This window comes from Coregonus clupeaformis, chromosome 36, assembly GCF_020615455.1.
Source record: "Coregonus clupeaformis isolate EN_2021a chromosome 36, ASM2061545v1, whole genome shotgun sequence".
NCBI lineage: Eukaryota > Metazoa > Chordata > Actinopteri > Salmoniformes > Salmonidae > Coregonus > Coregonus clupeaformis.
In genome coordinates, this window is record NC_059227.1 from 17,169,270 (window position 1) to 17,190,124 (window position 20,855).

At 49.0% G+C, this 20,855-nt stretch overlaps 1 long non-coding RNA gene and 1 pseudogene across 1 annotated transcript; both read left to right on the forward strand.

Moving 5' to 3' along the window:
* Positions 1-505: 505 nt before the first annotated feature.
* LOC121552887 lies at positions 506-7,927 on the forward strand. The gene is made up of 3 exons (XR_005997320.1): positions 506-584; positions 7,665-7,726; positions 7,812-7,927. It is a non-coding gene; the product is annotated as an uncharacterized LOC121552887 (long non-coding RNA).
* A 12,678-nt stretch (positions 7,928-20,605) lies between these two features.
* LOC121552150 overlaps positions 20,606-20,855 on the forward strand; it is a 29,020-nt pseudogene continuing 28,770 nt past the window's right edge.

Below are 20,855 nucleotides of genomic sequence, written 5' to 3' on the forward strand. Positions count from 1 at the left end.
TTTCTTATATCTCTCATATATAGGACAGACACTTCAGAACAAACATCCTTTTTTATTTTATTTTTGGGATTATCTGTTGTTCTATGTAGTGAATCTGTTATTCAATGTGTTTGAATGGGAAAATAGCAGTAAGGCCAAATAAAAATGTAAGGGGTCTGAAAAGTCTCACTGCCTCCTTCTCACAAATGATCCCCAAAATATAAAAATTAAATAAAGTTGGTTCAACACAGTGGCGGGTCATTTTGACCCTAGGACAACGGGAGGGTTAAAACAATTCCATATACCTTAGTAGAACCCCCTCCCCCAGCTTAGACAGGGCTAGGACTGTAAATGGCTAAATATAATATGATACTCTAATATGGGAATTCACCCCCTAGGGATTTTGTGTACTCTGTTTTGTAAACAACTTTAGTTTTTTATTGGTCTGATGAACATTTGTCACACAGTGAAATTGCAAAAATTCACACCTGCATGAGTCCTAGAGTTTTGTTTATCCTCTATTCAGGATAAGGTCCTGTGCTTTTTTGCAAAAACATTCTCCTCTTCTCCACTGAATGTAACAAGAGAGATCGACACCAGTTTAGGTAATTCATTAGTTTTCCCCTATATGTTTATGAAATGTCTTGTTTCTTTTTCTATTCAAAGTCTGATGTGGAAAATGAGTCTGACTTCCTGTACCAAAAACTGAGCCTCCCAACTGGATCAGCTGGGATTGATGTACAGTGAGGGAAAAAAGTATTTGATCCCCTGCTGATTTTGTACGTTTGTCCACTGACAAAGACATGATCAGTCTATAATTTGAATGGTAGGTTTATTTGAACAGTGAGAGACAGAATAGCAACAAAAAAAATCCAGAAAAATGCATGTCAAAAATGTTATCAATTGATTTGCATTTTAATGAGGGAAATAAGTATTTGACCCCTCTGCAAAACATGACTTAGTACTTGGTGGCAAAACCCTTGTTGGCAATCACAGAGGTCAGACGTTTCTTGTAGTTGGCCACCAGGTTTGCACACATCTCAGGAGGGATTTTGTCCCACTCCTCTTTGCAGATCTTCTCCAAGTCATTAAGGTTTCGAGGCTGACGTTTGGCAACTCGAACCTTCAGCTACCTCCACAGATTTTCCACTCCAGGACCTTAATGTGCTTCTTCTTGAGCCACTCCTTTGTTGCATTGGCCGTGTGTTTTGGGTCATTGTCATGCTGGAATGCCCATCCACGACCCATTTTCAATGCCCTGGCTGACGGAAGGAGGTTCTCACCCAAGATTTGATGGTACATGGCCCCGTCCATCGTCCCTTTGATGCGGTGAAGTTGTCCTGTCCCCTTAGCAGAAAAACACCCCCAAAGCATAATGTTTCCACCTCCATGTTTGACGGTGGAGATGGTGTTCTTGGGGTCATAGGCAGCATTCCTCCTCCTCCAAACATGGCGAGTTGAATTGATGCCAAAGAGCTCGATTTTGGTCTCATCTGACCACAACACTTTCACCCAGTTCTCCTCTGAATCATTCAGATGTTCATTGGCAAACTTCAGACGGGCCTGTATATGTGCTTGCTTGAGCAGGGGGACCTTGCGGGCACTGCAGGATTTCAGTCCTTCACGGCGTGAAGTTTTCTTGGTGACTATGGTCCCAGCTGCCTTGAGATCATTGACAAGATCCTCCCATGTAGTTCTGGGCTTTCCTCACCGTTCTCATGATTATTGCAACACCATGAGGTGAGATCTTGCATGGAGCCCCAGGCCGAGGGAGATTGACAGTTCTTTTGTGTTTCTTCCATTTGCGAATAATCGCACCAACTGTTGTCATCCTTCTCACCAAGCTGCTTGGCAATGGTCTTGTAGCCCATTCCAGCCTTGTGTAGGTCTACAATCTTGTCCCTAACATCCTTGGAGAGCTCTTTGGTCTTGGCCATGGTGGAGAGTTTGGAATCTGATTGATTGATTGCTTCTGTGGACAGGTGTGTCACGAGTTACAAAGCCAGAACCCAGAAGCAGACCAGGACAAGGTAAGTTGAAACGAAGGTGAGTGTTTATTTACAAATTCAAGAGTGATGCTGAATAATCCAGGGAACAGAGCGGGCGGCGTTGATTAGTTGTTGGGGGTGCAGTGGTTGATCCAATCATGGCTCGGCAGCCGCCGACCACCAGGCAGAGGTTGGATGAAGGTTCGGACGAGTGACTGCAGATGGAACAAAACGGAGGTAAGTAAACAACAAACCAACAAGGTGCAAAACAACAAAACTAACGCTAGAAGCTCTAAGACTGATACTCTGGTAAACCTACTGTTCATGGCTAACGATCCGGCAGGGAATGGATGTTAGGCCAGAGCCTAAGAAGGGTGATGATCAGGACCAGGTGTGCAGATTGCTGATGGGATGCAGGTGCGGAAATCAAGAGAGCTCCCCGGAGCGTTCCAGAACCCTCGGGAAACTGGAGATCACGAGCAGAAAAACTAGTCCACAGACAGGACCCGACTCAGACTGCCGGGATCGTTACAGTACCCCCCCTCCGACGAACGCCACCGGGCGGACTCCCGGAGCGCCAGGATGGAGGCGGTAGAAGTCACGGATGAGGTCAGCATCTAGGATCTGTCGCCGCGGAATCCAACTCCTCTCTTCAGGACCATACCCCTCCCAGTCCACGAGATACTGGAAACCCCGGCCCCGCCGTCTGGAATCCATGATGCGTCGCACCGTGTAGGCAGGACCACCTCCGATCATCCGAGGAGGAGGAGGAGGAGGCGGAGGAGGCAACAGAGGACTGAGGAAAACAGGCTTGAGGCAGGAGACATGAAAGGTGGGATGGACTCTGAGCGTCCTCGGGAGTTTGAGTCGAACTGCCACCGGATTGATCACCTTCTCCACCACAAACGGACCAATGAACTTCGGTAACAACTTCCTAGACTCAGTCCGTAAAGGAAGATCCCGTGTGGCCAACCAGACCCTATCTCCGATGGTATAGGTGGGAGCGGGGATCCGGCGACGATTCGCCTGGAGCTGATACCGGTCCGAAACTCTAAGGAGTGCCTTTCTGGCCCGATGCCAGGTCCGGTGGCAACGACGAATATGGGCCTGAACAGAAGGCACTGAGAGCTCCTTCTCCTGAGAAGGGAACAAGGGAGGTTGGTAGCCATACAGGCACTGGAAGGGAGACATCCCAGTGGCAGATGTAGGGAGAGTATTGTGGGCATACTCAACCCAAGGCAACTGAGAGACCCAGGAGGTGGGGTTGGAAGAGGCCAGGCAGCGTAGCGTGGATTCCATCCTCTGGTTGGCTCTCTCCGCCTGACCATTAGATTGGGGGTGAAAACCAGATGTGAGACTGACTGTAGCTCCAATGGCCAAACAGAAGGACTTCCAGACAGCAGAGGTAAACTGAGGGCCACGGTCGGAAACGATATCACTGGGCAAACCGTGGACCCTGAAAACCTCCCTAACCAGGATCTCGGACGTCTCCGAGGCAGAGGGAAGCTTGGCAATTGGCACAAAGTGGGCGAACTTGCTGAATCTGTCCACGATAGTCAGAACGACCGTGTTCCCCTCAGAAGCGGGCAACCCAGTGACAAAGTCCAGGGCCAGATGCGACCATGGTCGCGGGGAATAGGAAGGGGGTGAAGTAGTCCAGAGCTGGGCCGATTGGTACTCTTATTCTGCGCACACACTGGACAGGCAGCAACATAACCCCGAGTATCCTCGGCCATGGCAGGCCACCAAAAACGTCTGCGAAGAAACGCCATCGTCCGAGCCACGCCAGGGTGACAAGCCATCTTGCTGGCGTGGGACCATTTGAGGACCGCAGGACGAACCGACTCAGGCACAAACAACCGACCGGGTGGACCGTTACCGGGACCGGGCTGCGTCCGAAGGGCCGCCATCACCTCCTCCTCAATCTTCCACCTAACAGCTCCCACGACGCAGTTCCGGGGGAGAATTGTCTCGGTCTTGGACCCACTCTCCTCCGTCTTGGAGAACATCCGAGACAAGGCGTCCGCCTTGCCGTTCTTAGATCCAGGTCGGAACGTCAGGGAAAAATTGAATCGTCCGAAAAACAACGACCACCTGGCCTGACGGGAGTTGAGACGTCTAGCCGATTGCACGTAAGCAAGATTCTTGTGGTCAGTCCAGACAATAAACGGTTGCTCCGCCCCCTCCAACCAGTGCCGCCACTCCTCCAAGGCAAGTTTCACCGCGAGAAGCTCCCGGTTACCCACATCGTAATTCCTCTCCGCAGGCGAAAGGCGACGAGAGTAGTAGGCGCAGGGATGGAGTTTACTGTCCGTGGAGCATCGCTGCGACAGGATGGCGCCAACTCCCACATCAGACGCGTCCACTTCAACGACGAACTGACGGGCCGTGTCCGGTTGAGAGAGAATCGGTGCGTTGGTGAATCGCCTCTTCAAATCCAGAAACGCTCTAACCTTCTCCTGGTCCATCCTAATCTCTCCCCTGGAGATGATGTACCCGAGAAAGGATGTCGTGTGGGCGTGAAACTCGCACTTCTCGGCCTTCACGAACAGGCGATTCTCCAACAATCGCTGCAGAACCTGCCGGACATGCTGGACGTGGTCGGAAGGTTCCTTCGAGAAGATCAGAATGTCATCCAGATAAACAAACACAAAGAGACCGATCATATCTCTCAGGACGTCGTTCACCATACTCTGGAATACCGCTGGAGCATTGGTCAGTCCAAACGGCATCACCTGATACTCGAAGTGACCCATCGGTGTATTGAAACCCGTCAACCACTCGTCTCCCTCTCTGATCCGGACCATGTGATACGCATTGCGTAGGTCTAGCTTGGTGAACACCGTAGCACCCTGTAAGGAGTCGAAGGCAGAACTCATCAAGGGCAGGGGATACTTGTTCTTGACCGTGATGTCATTCAACCCCCGATAATCAATACACGGTCGAAGAGAGCCATCCTTCTTACCCACAAAGAAGAATCCTGCCCCCAGGGGTGATGACGAGGGACGAACGAGACCAGCAGCTAGGGACTCCTTGATGTAGGTCTCCAAAGCCTCACGTTCAGGGCGGGAGATACTGTATAACCTTCCCTTGGGGTAGACAGCTCCAGGGAACAGGTTGATGGCACAATCATATGGTCGGTGGGGAGGGGAGTGACAGAGCCTTCTGCTTACTGAACACTTCCCCCAAATCGTGATATGTCTCGGGAACCAGGGACAAATCTGGGGGTTTAGCCTCAATCACCTGACTGGGAACCGAATGGGGACAGGCAGTCTTGAGACAGTTAGCATGACAATCAAGGCTCCAACTCGTTACCTTGCCCGTCACCCAATCGAACGTGGGATTGTGTTCCTTCAGCCAGGGGTATCCAAGGACCAGAGGAACATGGGAAGACGGCAGAATGAAGAATGAAATCATCTCCGAATGATTCCCCGACAACAGCATCTTAACCGGTTCAGTCCTCATCGTGATACGTGCCAGACTACTGCCGTTCAGAGTGGTCGCTTCAATGGCTTCCGGCAATTGCTCCTTGGAAAGCCCCAGCTGTTCCACCAACTCGGCATCAAGAAAGCTTCCATCGGCACCTGAATCGATAAAAGCGTTAATCGCTAAGCTCTGATTCCTGTTCACAAGGGTAGCCGGGAAACGGGGTCTGACAGAGGTATTGAGAGGTCGAAACTGGCTCGCTAAAAGTCCTCCCAACTTTAGCGAGCCGCGCAGTTTGACGACCGCCGGGAACAGGTGGCGAGGTAATGTCCCGAACCACCACAGTAGAGGCAACAGTTAGTCCTACGTCTGAGTTGGCGTTCCTCCTTGGTTAACCCGTGCCGCCCTACTTGCATTGGTTCCGAATCGGGAGACAGGACCTCTCCACTAATCCTGTGTGGTGGACGATGATCGACGTATTCTGGTCCAATCCCCGACCCGACTGGAACCTGAGAAGCTGATCGATTGGACGGACCCCATTGCTTCTCCCTCCTTCGCTCTCGGACTCGATTATCCACCCGAATAGACAAGGCTACCAAGCTGTCCAGGTCACTAGGCTCCGGATAGGAGATCAACTCATCCTTGAGCTGCTCCGACAGACCCTGGTAAAAGGCCGCTTGCAGAGACTCCTCATTCCACCCACTCTCCACAGCCAACGTCTTGAACTCGATCACGAAGTCGGCCACGCTGCGAAGTTCCTTGGTGAAGCGAAAACAGGCGCCTAGCTGCGTCCCTCCCTCGGACGGAATGGTCGAAAAGCTTCCTCAGCTCGGCCGTGAACCCCTGGTATGAAGCCATGCAGGGGTCTTGTCGTTCCCAAACGGCTGAAGCCCACTCCAGCGCTCGACCACGCAGCAACTCAATCACAAAGGCTATCCTAGCCTTGTCTGTGGCATAAGAGTAGGGCTGTAGATCGAACACTAACCCACACTGCATAAGGAAAGAACGGCATCTTCCCAGCTCCCCCCTCATATTTATCCGGCGTCGGAACCTTGGGCTCACGGAAGGACACCGCTCCAGACGCGGCAGGCGAGATGGGTGAAACCGGTAGTGGATCCTCCACCGGAAACTTGCGCTGGTTCTGGACCTCCGTCAGACCGGTAGAAAGGTTCCGAACTGCCAACGCGATCTCCTGTAGCTCCGTGCTATGATGGCCCAACATCTTCTCCTGATGGGTAATGGCATGGCGAACAGAGTCCAGGTCCGCTGGGTTCATTACTGGCCGGATCGTTCTGTCACGAGTTACAAAGCCAGAACCCAGAAGCAGACCAGGACAAGGTAAGTTGAAACGAAGGTGAGTGTTTATTTACAAATTCAAGAGTGATGCTGAATAATCCAGGGAACAGAGCGGGCGGCGTTGATTAGTTGTTGGGGGTGCAGTGGTTGATCCAATCATGGCTCGGCAGCCGCCGACCACCAGGCAGAGGTTGGATGAAGGTTCCGGACGAGTGACTGCAGATGGAACAAAACGGAGGTAAGTAAACAACAAACCAACAAGGTGCAAAACAACAAAACTAACGCTAGAAGCTCTAAGACTGATACTCTGGTAAACCTACTGTTCATGGCTAACGATCCGGCAGGGAATGGATGTTAGGCCAGAGCCTAAGAAGGGTGATGATCAGGACCAGGTGTGCAGATTGCTGATGGGATGCAGGTGCGGAAATCAAGAGAGCTCCCCGGAGCGTTCCAGAACCCTCGGGAAACTGGAGATCACGAGCAGAAAAACTAGTCCACAGACAGGACCCGACTCAGACTGCCGGGATCGTTACAAGGTGTCTTTTATACAGGTAACAAACTGAGATTAGGAGCACTCCCTTTAAGAGTGTGCTCCTAATCTCAGCTCATTACCTGTATAAAAGACACCTGGGAGCCAGAAATCTTTCTGATTGAGAGGGGGTCAAATACTTATTTCCCTCATTCAAATGCAAATCAATTTATAAAATTTTTGACATGCGTTTTTCTGGATTTTTTTGTTGTTATTCTGTCTCTCACTGTTCAAATAAACCTACCATTCAAATTATAGACTGATCATTTCTTTGTCAGTGGACAAACGTACAAAATCAGCAGGGGATCAAATACTTTTTTCCCTCACTGTAAACAGACCGGACATCTTCTAAAACCATTATGCACCCTCTTTAATGTGATACTTGCATGGCAGTTATACCCATATGAATATGATACAGTTTTTATTTACATTTATTTTCCCACCAGATGCGACTAATGAATGATTTTCAGAAGGAAGTGATAACCTTTTGGATTAGCCACCCAGAAAAGTGAGATGTTCTGTTTTACGGTATATTCAGTGATCAGCACTTGCAAAGTAATAGTTTAGTCTAAAATGTAACTTTGTCTCACTAGGTACATGGAGGAGATAATAGAGGGTCCTTACACCCTGAACACGGCTTAGGCACACAAGGGTCAGAGAAAGCCTTGCACTTCATTGCCTTACTGGATATCAAAGCCACCTGGTTTAAGAAATGGATGGTGAGCACAATATTAACCTTGCTTCTCTAAACACTACAAGAAACCGATCCCCCCCATAAGTAGTCTAACCAATTGTCAGTGCTGAGTGAAGATGATGTCAGTCCTGTCTCTTCCTGCATGGTTACTACAGCAGGACCGTGGTCTACAGGCTTCTGGAGAGGAAGTACAAGTCTCTGGTGAGTGAGTGACGACTAATCTTAATGGTTCTGTTCTGTGGCAGTGAGAGTGGACTGGAAATGGGGGTGGTGAGAGATTAATGATGAGCTGATGATTGACCACTCCAGGAATATCAAGGGTCTGTCTCTGATTGTCCTCCTTCGTGATTAGAAATGAGTTCCCAGTTTCATTAAGATTCAATTCTTAATTGCCTTTATAGCTATTAAAAACTTGCCATACATGTAATGCTTGCCTTACAGTATGACATTGATGGATGATGAAGACATTACACTTGCTATTCATAGTTATATTCTGAGGTAGAGTTCTGGAAAATATATTAACTTAAAACTAATTTATTTTTAATTATTTCCTGGTCTTCAGTTGTATTTTTTTCAGTGTTTAAAACGTCCCTTTGATGATTGTAATGAGTGCGGTTATATCCCAGATTGTAGCAGTTCATCAGTAGTGTATCTATTGAGTCCTGTGACCCATTCATAGATGAGACGGCTGAGGTCACCCACTCTATCCAGAACCAGCACATCAGTAAATTCAACTTTAATCTACACGGGTATTTCTCCATTCTATTTCAATTATATTATAACCAAGATCTACTGTAGCACAACACTAAAAATTGACATGTAGGCCTATTTTGTATCTAGTTGTTGGAGGTGAACATGTATATTTACTACCCATGACATTTTAATCAGGAGATAGTAGCTTTTTCTGTGGCTTTTCACCTGTTCTATAACCCTTGACAACTCGATGCAGGCGCCAGAGGCCAGCCCTCACAGCTTGCCTCCACCTCTCCCTATTCACCTGGTTCACACACCTCCTTATCCCACTGTAGTGGAGGGGGTTTAGATGTTGAATAAGTCAAGTCTTGTTGAGGCGGACCGTATCAGGAGTTATCAGGCAGCCGCTGGTTTGTTTTCCTCCGTCTGTGGTCTTAGTCTGTCCTCCTCTCCAGGCCCAATGGCTCTTCTACTATCTATCGCCAGGGTCGAGGAGTGCTCCCATGCACTGATAGAGATGACCACTGTGTATACTGTATAGTTTTGGGAGGAGCTGCATAGTGTTGGTGGGGATGGAGGGAATCACTGACTGGTCAAGCTCAGGTAGTAGAGGGCTCTTGAAAAGTCTTGATAAACCCAGATTGTCTATGACCATGCAATATGTATACATCATTTGGTCCATAATAAAATAAATGGTTTATGTGTGGACTAGAGCTCACTATGATTGTGCTAAATAACTTGTGGTAGGCTATATCATTCTAGGGGGTAATTAAGTAAAGGAGACTTAGGGTTATGGAAATGCAGAAATTATTTAAGAATCCCTTAGGTGTTTCTTCATTTGGTTAGGACGGAACATATTACTTATCCCACACCTGTATTCTAATTCAGACTAGCTTCTCTCTATTCTCTCCCAAGCTAAATCCATTGAGACTTCAGAAGGGCCCACTATTTTTCTCCATACATTGTTTCTCTTGAATACAGTACAATTGATATGTCCACAGCCTCATGTATGATATGGAAGGCCTAGTGAAAAAGAGATGACTAATGCCTCTCTATGCTGTATAGTTCTCCATAAAACAGAGGTGTTATGTCCTCCCTGCCTGTCTCCTGAGCCCAGATAGCTGTGTTATCGTCAGAGAAGAGGGAGTATTTCTCCGGAAAGTGCCTAGTGTTATCTGGCATAGAGTGAGGCTGCATTCTTGACCTTGCATTGGATGAGCACAGATAAACTGACCCCATTGTCAGTGTTTACACAAAGGCTTTTTTGTCCCTTGTGTGATCATGTAGTGTCAGCACTGCCCGTAGTATGTTTTAATTGTTTCAGCATATGCTAAAAGATAGGTTTGTGAAGAAATTGTATTTGGTTTCATATGAAATTACATCAGCATGCTATTTGTTACACATTATGTTATTGGGAGTTTCACCTGATCAGATGTTAAATGGGTTTAGACAGCATTTGATCTATTACATTTATATTTACATCATTTAGCAGACGCTCTTATCCAGAGCGACTTACAAATTGGTGCATTCAACTTATGATAGCCAGTGGGACAACCACCTATTTTTTTTTTATGGGGGATGGGGGAAGAAGAATTACTTTATACTATTCCAGGTATTCCTGAAAGAGGTAGGGTTTCAAGTGTCTCCGGAAGGTGGTCAGTGACTCCGCAGTCCTGGCGTCGTGGGGGAGCTTGTTCCACCATTGAGTTGCCAGAGCAGCGAATAGCTTTGACTGGGCTGAGCGGGAACTGTGCTTCCGTAGATGTAGGGGAGCTAGCAGGCCAGAGGTGGATGAAGGTAGTGCCCTCGTTTGGGTGTAGGGTCTGATCAGAGCCTGAAGGTAAGGAGGTGCCGTTCCCCTCACAGCTCTGTAGGCAAGCACCATGGTCTTGTAGTAGATGTGAGCCTCAACTGGAAGCCAGTGGAGTGTGTGGAGGAGTGGGGTGACATGAGAGAACTTGGGAAGGTTGAACACCAGACGGGCTGCAACGTTCTGGATGAGTTGTAGGGGTTTAATGGCACAGGCAGGGAGCCCAGCCAACAGCGAGTTGCAGTAATCCAGATGGGAGATGACAAGTGCCTGGATTAGGACCTGTGTAAGGTAGGGTCGTACTCTGCGAATGTTGTAGAGCATGAACCTGCAGGATCGGGTCACCGCTTTGATGTTAGCAGAGAACGACAGGGTGTTGTCCAGGGTCACGCCAAGGTTTTTTGCACTCTGGGAGGAGGACACAATGGAGTTGTCAACCGTGATGGCGAGATCATGGAGCGGGCAGTCCTTCCCCGGGAGGAAGAGCAGCTCCGTCTTGCCAAGGTTCAGCTTGAGGTGGTGATCCGACATCCACACTGATATGTCTGCCAGACATGCAGAGATGCGATTCGCCACCTGGTTATCAGAAGGGGGAAAGGAGAAAATTAATTGTGTGTCGTCTGCGTAGCAATGATAGGAGAGACCATGTGAGGATATGACAGAGCCAAGTGACTTGGTGTATAGAGAGAATAGCTTAGCCCTGGGGGACACCAGTGGTGAGAGTACGTGGTACGGAGACAGATTCTCGCCACGCCACCTGGTAGGAGCGACCTGTCAGGTAGGACGCAATCCAAGAGTGAGCAGCGCCGGAGATGCCCAACTCGGAGAGGGTGGAGAGGAGGATCTGATGGTTCAGAGTATCAAAGGCAGCGGATAGGTCTAGAAGGATAAGAGCAGAGGAGAGAGAGTTAGCTTTAGCAGTGTGGAGAGCCTCCGTGACACAGAAAAGAGCAGTCTCAGTTGAATGACCAGTCTTGAAACCTGACTGGTTTGGATCAAGAAGGTCATTCCGAGAGAGATAGCAGGAGAGTTGGCTAGAGACGGCACGCTCAAGAGTTTTGGAGAGAAAAGAAAGAAGGGATACTGGTCTGTAGTTGTTGACATCGGAGGGATTCTATTCTATTTTATATTCTATATATATTATATCTATTCTGTTCCCACTGTTGAATTATAATCTTGTTTCTGTCCAGGCATTGCTAAAAGGACTCTACACTGCCAAAAAGCTAGAATACACTTATTTTGTTCACTCATTATGTGTGCTTGGAAGGCTTCTCATGTACACTAATGGGAGAAAGCTCTTTCCCATCAAAGTGGGGAAACGCAAAGGTATGAGCAGACATAAATACTTTTTGTTAGATGTTTTTTAAAACAGTTGTCTTATCGTTTTAGATAATTCTACAGTTATTTCACAGAAGTTACGTAGACCCCATCCTTGAGGAACAGCTGCAATATATTATTCTAGGTTGCCAACCTAACTGTCTGATCAATTTGTCATTTTTCTGTTTTACAGATCCAGTCAGTCTGACAGACCTGGTTGTCATTCTGATTAGCATCATGTACAGTGAGGGGAAAAAAGTATTTGATCCCCTGCTGATTTTGTACGTTTGCCCACTGACAAAGACATGATCAGTCTATAATTTTAATGGTAGGTTTATTTGAACAGTGAGAGACAGAATAACAACAACAAAATCCAGAAAAAAAACATGTCAAAAATGTTATCAATTGATTTGCATTTTAATGAGGGAAATAAGTATTTGACCCCTCTGCAAAACATGACTTAGTACTTGGTGGCAATACCCTTGTTGGCAAACACAGAGGTCAGACATTTCTTGTAGTTGGCCACCAGGTTTGCACACATCTCAGGAGGGATTTTGTCCCACTCCTCTTTGCAGATCTTCTCCAAGTCATTAAGGTTTCGAGGCTGATGTTTGGCAACTCGAACCTTCAGCTCCCTCCACAGATTTTCTATGGGATTAAGGTCTGGAGACTGGCTAGGCCACTCTAGGACCATAATGTGCTTCTTCTTGAGCCACTCCTTTGTTGCCTTGGCCGTGTGTTTTGGGTCATTGTCATGCTGGAATACCCATCCACGACCCATTTTAAATGCCCTGGCTAAAGGAAGGAGGTTCTCACCCAAGATTTGACGGTACATGGCCCCGTCCATCGTCCCTTTGATGCGGTGAAGTTGTCCTGTCCCCTTAGCAGAAAAACACCCCCAAAGCATAATGTTTCCACCTCCATGTTTGACGGTGGGGATGGTGTTCTTGGGGTCATAGGCAGCATTCCTCCTCCTCCAAACACGGCGAGTTGAGTTGATGCCGAAGAGCTCGATTTTGGTCTCATCTGACCACAACACTTTCACCCAGTTCTCCTCTGAATCATTCAGATGTTCATTGGCAAACTTCAGACGGGCCTGTACAGTGGGGAAAAAAAGTATTTAGTCAGCCACCAATTGTGCAAGTTCTCCCACTTAAAAAGATGAGAGAGGCCTGTAATTTTCATCATAGGTACACGTCAACTATGACAGACAAAATTAGAAAAGAAAATCCAGAAAATCACATTGTAGGATTTTTAATGAATTTATTTGCAGATTATGGTGGAAAATAAGTATTTGGTCAATAACAAAAGTTTCTCAATACTTTGTTATATACCCTTTGTTGGCAATGCGCAGGTCAAACATTTACTGTAAGTCTTCACAGGGTTTTCACACACTGTTGCTGGTATTTTGGCCCATTCCTCCATGCAGATCTCCTCTAGAGCAGTGATGTTTTGGGGCTGTCGCTGGGCAACACGGACTTTCAACTCCCTCCAAAGATTTTCTATGGGGTTGAGATCTGGAGACTGGCTAGGTCACTCCAGGACCTTGAAATGCTTCTTACAAAGCCACTCCTTCGTTGCCCGGGCGGTGTGTTTGGGATCATTGTCATGCTGAAAGACCCAGCCACGTTTCATCTTCAATGCCCTTACTGATGGAAGGAGGTTTTCACTCAAAATCTCACGATACATGGCCCCATTCATTCTTTCCTTTACACGGATCAGTCGTCCTGGTCCCTTTGCTGAAAAACAGCCCCAAAGCATGATGTTTCCACCCCCATGCTTCACAGTAGGTATGGTGTTCTTTGGATGCAACTCAGCATTCTTTGTCCTCCAAACACGACGAGTTGAGATTTTACCAAAAAGTTATATTTTGGTTTCATCTGACCATATGACATTCTCCCAATCCTCTTCTGGATCATCCAAATGCACACTAGCAAACTTCAGACGGGCCTGGACATGTACTGGCTTAAGCAGGGGGACACGTCTAGCACTGCAGGATTTGAGTCCCTGGCGGTGTAGTGTGTTACTGATGGTAGGCTTTGTTACTTTGGTCCCAGCTCTCTGCAGGTCATTCACTAGGTCCCCCCGTGTGGTTCTGGGATTTTTGCTCAACGTTCTTGTGATCATTTTGACCCCACGGGGTGAGATCTTGCGTGGAGCCCCAGATCGAGGGAGATTATCAGTGGTCTTGTATGTCTTCCATTTCCTAATAATTGCTCCCACAGTTGATTTCTTCAAACCAAGCTGCTTACCTATTGCAGATTCAGTCTTCCCAGCCTGGTGCAGGTCTACAATTTTGTTTCTGGTGTCCTTTGACAGCTCTTTGGTCTTGGCCATAGTGGAGTTTGGAGTGTGACTGTTTGAGGTTGTGGACAGGTGTCTTTTATACTGATAACAAGTTCAAACAGGTGCCATTAATACAGGTAACGAGTGGAGGACAGAGGAGCCTCTTAAAGAAGAAGTTACAGGTCTGTGAGAGCCAGAAATCTTGCTTGTTTGTAGGTGACCAAATACTTATTTTCCACCATAATTTGCAAATAAATTCATTAAAAATCCTACAATGTGATTTTCTGGATTTTCTTCTCTCAATTTGTCTGTCATAGTTGACGTGTACCTATGATGAAAATTACAGCCCTCTCTCATCTTTTTAAGTGGGAGAACTTGCACAGTTGGTGGCTGACTAAATAATTTTTTTCCCCACTGTATATGTGCTGTCTTGAGCAGGGGAACCTTGCGGGCGCTGCAGGATTTCAGTCCTTCACGGCGTAATGTGTTACCAATTGTTTTCTTGGTGACTATGGTCCCAGCTGCCTTGAGATCATTGACAAGATCCTCCCGTGTAGTTCTGGGCTGATTCCTCACCGTTCTCATGATCATTGCAACTCCACGAGGTGAGATATTGCATGGAGCCCCAGGCCGAGGGAGATTGACAGTTATTTTGTGTTTCTTCCTTTTGCAAATAATCGCACAAACTGTTGTCACCTTCTCACCAAGCTGCTTGGCGATGGTCTTGTAGCTCATTCCAGCCTTGTGTAGGTCTACAATCTTGTCCCTGACATCCTTGGAGAGCTCTTTGGTCTTGGCCATGGTGGAGAGTTTGGAATCTGATTGATTGATTGCTTCTGTGGACAGGTGTCTTTTATACAGGTAACAAGCTGAGATTAGGAGCACTCCCTTTGTCACGAATACTGCCGAGGCTGCTCCTCCTCCTTGTTCGGGCAGGCTTCGGCGTTCGTCGTCCCCGGAGTACTAGCTGCCACCGTTTGATGTTTCGATGTTTGTTTGGTCATGTCTAGTTTAGTGCACCTGTTTCGTATTCTGTCCTGATTATGTCACCTATAAGTTTCCCTGTGTTATGTTTTGGAGTTGTGTGTTATTGTCCGCATTGTCGTTTGTCTTTTTTCGGGATATGTTGTGCTTGGTGTAGTTTACGCGTTGCGCGTATTCTTTGCCTCCTGTGTGTTCGAGGCCATTTATTTTGGATTGTCTTTGAGTCTCAGTAAAGTCGTTTTGACTTATCCGCTGTGTCCTGCGCCTGACATCACCACCATATCCACAAATATACCGTGACAGAATAACACACCTTTACAATGGATTCAGCAGGAGCAGCGAGGGAACCGAGTCGCTGGAGGATCGGGTCAGCTACCAGGACGCCAAGATCCAGCAACTCGGATCCGCCATGCAGGAGGTCATGGACACCCTGCGCCGATGGGAGAGAGGAGGTTTGCCCACACCTCCTCCTACCTTACCACCACCATCGGCCAGCCCCACCATACCAGCTCCGGAGTCCAGTGGCATTCGGCTCTCGCTCCCGAGGGCATATGATGGCACCGCAGCCGGGTGTCAGGGGTTCCTCCTTCAAGTGGAGCTCTACCTGGCAACCATACACCCGGCGCCCTCGGGATACGAGAGCGTTTCCGCCCTCATCTCCTGTCTCTCCGGCAAGGCGTTGGAGTGGGCCAATGCCGAATGGAGGGGAATAGACGCCGCCACCATCAGCTACGCAGAGTTCTCCCGCCACTTCAGGGCTGTGTTCGATCATCCCCCCTGAGGGTAAAGCGGCGGGAGAGCGTCTGTTCCACCTTCGACAGGGGAAGAGGAGCGCACAGGAGTTTGCCCTGGATTTCCGGACTCTAGCGGCGGATGCGGGGTGGAATGAGAGGGCCCTCATCGACCACTATCGGTGTAGCCTGCGTGAGGACGTTCGACGAGAGTTGGCCTGCAGGGACACCAATCTCACCTTCGACCAGCTGGTGGACATGTCAATCCGTCTGGATACCCTGCTGGCCACCCGCGGACGTCCAGAGTTGGGGCCGTCCATTCCATCCCCCAGCACCTCCGAGCCGAGCCCTATGGAGCTCGGGGGTGCTGGCGCTAGAGAGAGGAGGAGGGAGATACCGAGGGAGGCCGTCCCCTGCACCAACTGTGGCCGTAGAGGACACACTGCGGCTAGGTGCTGGGGAGGGTCTCCAGGGGTTCGAGGCAGCAGGTCGCGCACTGGGGAGTCATTCCAGGTGAGTAGGCGCCCACCTCACCCAGAGCTCTCTGTTGTTCACTTTTCTATACCTGTAGTATTTCCTCAGGTTGCATCTCAGTCCCAGCATAAGGCGCTAGTCGATTCAGGCGCAGCTGGGAATTTCATTGATCGTAATTTTTGTGTGAAGTTAGGGATTACCCTCCTGCCCGTTGATGCACCCTTCCCTATCCATGCCCTAGATAACCGTCCGTTGGGATCTGGGTTGATTAGGGAGGTCACAGCGCCACTTAAGATGAGGACGCAGGGGGGTCATGAAGAGATTATTCAGTTGTATCTGATCGACTTTCCTGCGTATCCCGTGGTACTGGGGCTTCCTTGGTTAATCGCCCATGATCCCACCATTTCGTGGCAACAGAGGGCTCTCAAGGAGTGGTCTAACCAGTGTGTCGGGCGATGTTTAGGTGTTTCCGTAGGGGCGACCACGGTGGAGAGTCCGAACCAGGTGCCCGCAATGCACATTCCCCCCGAGTATGAGGATTTGGCACTCGTGTTCAGCAAAACTAGGGCGACGCGTTTGCCACCTCATAGACGGGGGGATTGTGCGATAGATCTCCTGGCGGGTGCGGCACTTCCGCGGAGCCATGTGTATCCCTTGTCTCAAGAGGAGACGGTGGCTATGGAGACATACATAGCCGAGTCTCTGAGACAGGGATACATACGGCCCTCCACTTCCCCTGTGTCCTCGAGTTTCTTTTTTGTGAAGAAAAAGGATGGAGGGTTGCGCCCGTGTATTGATTACCGTAATCTCAATCAGATCACAGTTAAATACAGTTATCCTCTTCCTCTGATTGCGAGTATGACGGAATCATTACGCGGAGCGCGTTTCTTCACAAAACTGGATCTCAGGAGCGCTTACAACTTGGTGCGCATTAGGGAGGGAGATGAATGGAAGACAGCATTTAGTACCACCTCGGGTCATTATGAGTATCTCGTCATGCCATATGGGTTAATGAATGCTCCTTCAGTCTTCCAATCCTTTGTGGACGAGATCTTCCGGGACTTGCATGGGCAGGGTGTGGTCGTGTACATTGACGACATTCTAGTGTACTCGTCTACACGAGCCGAGCATGTAGCCCTGGTACGCCGAGTGTTGGGTAGGCTGTTGGAGCATGACTTGTATGTCAAGGCAGAGAAATGTCTGTTTTTCCAGGAGTCCATCTCCTTCTTGGGTCATTGGTTGTCCGCGTCAGGGGTGGAGATGGAGATTGACCGTGTGTCAGCCATGCGTAATTGGCAGACTCCAACCACTGTTAAAGAGGTGCAACGGTTTTTGGGTTTTGCCTATTACTACCGGAGGTTTATCCGGGGTTTTGGACAGGTGGCAGCTCCCATCACTTCCCTGCTGAAGGGGGGCCCGGTGCGTTTGCAGTGGTCGGCTGAGGCGGACAGGGCGTTTGATAAACTGAAGAACCTGTTCACCTCGGCTCCGGTGCTGGCGCATCCGGACCCCGCTTTAGCGTTCCAAGTGGAGGTGGACGCGTCAGAGGCCAGTATTGGGGCAGTATTGTCTCAACGCTCAGGCACGCCTCCTAAACTCCGGCCCTGCGCTTTTTATTCTAAAAAGCTCAGCCCGGCGGAACGAAATTATGACGTAGGGGACAGGGAGCTGCTAGCCGTAGTTCAGGCCCTAAAGGTGTGGAGGCATTGGCTTGAGGGGGCTCAACACCCTTTTCTCATTCTGACTGACCATCGTAACCTGGAGTACATCCGGGCAGCTAGGAGACTGAACCCTCGTCAGGCTAGGTGGAACATGTTTCTGACCCGGTTTGTCTTTAAGCTTACGTACATCCCAGGGTCCCAGAACGGTAAGGCAGACGCCCTGTCCCGGCGGTATGACACAGAGGAGACGTCCATTGAGCCCACTCCCATACTGCCAGAGTCTTGTCTGGTGGCACCGGTGGTGTGGGAGATCGATGCGGAAATCGAGCGGGCGTTACGCACCGACCCTACTCCTCCGGAGTGTCCAGTGGGGCGGACGTACGTGCCGCTCGAGATCCGTGATCGTCTCATATATTGGGCTCACACGTCACCCTCCTCTGGACATCCAGGTATTGGCCGGACAGTGCACTGCCTTAGTGTTAAGTACTGGTGGCCAACATTGGCTAGGGACGTGAGGGTTTATGTCTCCTCCTGCTCAGTGTGCGCCCAGTGTAAGGCGCCTAGACACCTGCCCAGGGGGAAGTTACAGCCCCTGCCCGTTCCACAACGGCCATGGTCTCACCTCTCGGTAGACTTTGTCACTGACCTACCTCCCTCCCAGGGGAATACCACCATTCTGGTCGTTGTGGATCGGTTCTCTAAGGCCTGTCGTCTCATCCCAATGCCGGGTCTCCCTACTGCCCTACAGACCGCAGAGGCTTTGTTAACCCACGTCTTCCGGCACTACGGGGTTCCCGAGGATATAGTGTCCGATCGAGGTCCCCAATTCACCTCTAGAGTCTGGAGGGCGTTCATGGAACGTTTGGGGGTCTCGGTTAGCCTTACCTCGGGTTTTCACCCTGAGAGTAATGGGCAGGTGGAGAGAGTGAACCAGGATGTGGGCAGGTTTCTGAGATCGTATTGCCAGGACCGGCAGGAGGAGTGGTCGGGTTATATTCCTTGGGCAGAGATTGCCCAGAACTCTCTTCGCCACTCCTCTACTAACCTGACCCCTTTCCAGTGTGTGTTAGGGTATCAGCCGGTTCTGGCACCTTGGCATCAGAGCCAGATCGAGGCTCCTGCGGTGGATGAGTGGTTTCTGCACTCGGAGGAGACGTGGAACGCTGCACACGTCCATCTGCAGCGGGCTATCCGTAGACAGAAGGCGAGCGCCGATCTCCATCGCAGTGAGGGTCCAGTATACGCCCCTGGAGATCGAGTCTGGCTCTCGACTCGAAACCTGCCCCTTCGCCTGCCCTGCCGGAAGCTGGGTCGGCGGTTTGTGGGGCCATTTAAAGTCCTGAGGAGATTGAACGAGGTATGCTACAAGTTACAACTGCCTAATGATTATCACATTAATCCCTCGTTCCATGTGTCTCTCCTCAGGCCGGTGGTAGCTGGTCCACTCCAGGACAGTGAGATAAGAGAGACTCCTCCGCCCCCACTGGACATCGAGGGGGCTCCGGCGTACTCAGTCCGGTCCATCGTGGATTCGAGACGTCGGATGGGGGGTCTACAATATCTCGTGGAGTGGGAGGGGTACGGTCCGGAGGAACGGTGCTGGGTGCCTAGGAGGGATATCTTAGATCCCTCCCTCCTGACGGAGTTCCATCGTAACCATCCTGCTCCGCGTCCTCCTGGCCGTCCCCGAGGCCGGGGTCGGCGCATGGCTGGATCCGCGCGTCAAGGGGGGGGTACTGTCATGCTGCCGAGGCTGCTCCTCCTCCTTGTTCGGGCAGGCTTCGGCGTTCGTCGTCCCCGGAGTACTAGCTGCCACCGTTTGATGTTTTGATGTTTGTTTGGTCATGTCTAGTTTAGTGCACCTGTTTCGTATTCTGTCCTGATTATGTCACCTATAAGTTTCCCTGTGTTATGTTTTGGAGTTGTGTGTTATTGTCCGCATTGTCGTTTGTCTTTTTTCAGTATATGTTGTGCTTAGTGTAGTTTACGCGTTGCGCGTATTCTTTGCCTCCTGTGTGTTTGACGCCATTTATTTTGGATTGTCTATGAGTCTCAGTAAAGTCGTTTTGACTTATCCGCTGTGTCCTGCGCCTGACTTCACCACCACATCCACAAATATACCGTGACACCCTTTAAGAGTGTGCTCCTAATCTCAGCTCGTTACCTGTATAAAAGACACCTGGGAGCCAGAAATCTTTCTGATTGAGAGGGGGTCAAATACTTATTTCCCTCATTAAAATGCAAATCAATTTATAACATTTTTGACATGAGTTTTTCTGGATTTTTTTGTTGTTATTCTGTCTCTCACTGTTCAAATAAACCTACCATTAAAATTATAGACTGATCATTTCTTTGTCAGTGGGCAAACGTACAAAATCAGCAGGGGATCAAATACTTTTTTCCCTCACTGTATCAACACCCCAAGCCTCCTCACAGTGACTCGTTACATGCAGGTGTGGTTCACGTTGCCTCTCCCATCCCTTGACTCACCACAAAGCCTTCTTTTACACATGATGCCCAGCCTCCGATTAAGATGATTAATTAACTATGAAAGAAGGTGCAACAGATACTGTAGTATGTGCCTTAATTTTTATGACAGCCACTTATCTCGATATAGTGTTCTAGAGTACACCCACTTTAATTCTGTCAGTCCTTTTATTGCCCTTCACTTTCATGACCAAAAGTACACTATCTTTATTCCAGACAAAGTATCAATAATAATGTACCTTCCCTGTCTCACAGGATATCCTTTGTCTGTGCTTCGTCACTAACTAGCTTACAGCTTAAAATAGCCATATCGTTCATTATCTTTCTTCAGATAATGATAACTGTTATTTAGGAATTTACGCTGCAGAATTTACGCTCCAGTACTACGCTGCAGAAACTGAACTGACCCCTGTGGATGTGTGTGCGAACTGTTGATGGTATGTCAAGAGTTACATATCCACTGTATGAGTTGTCTGTGTGATTTTGTATTCATTCCGCAA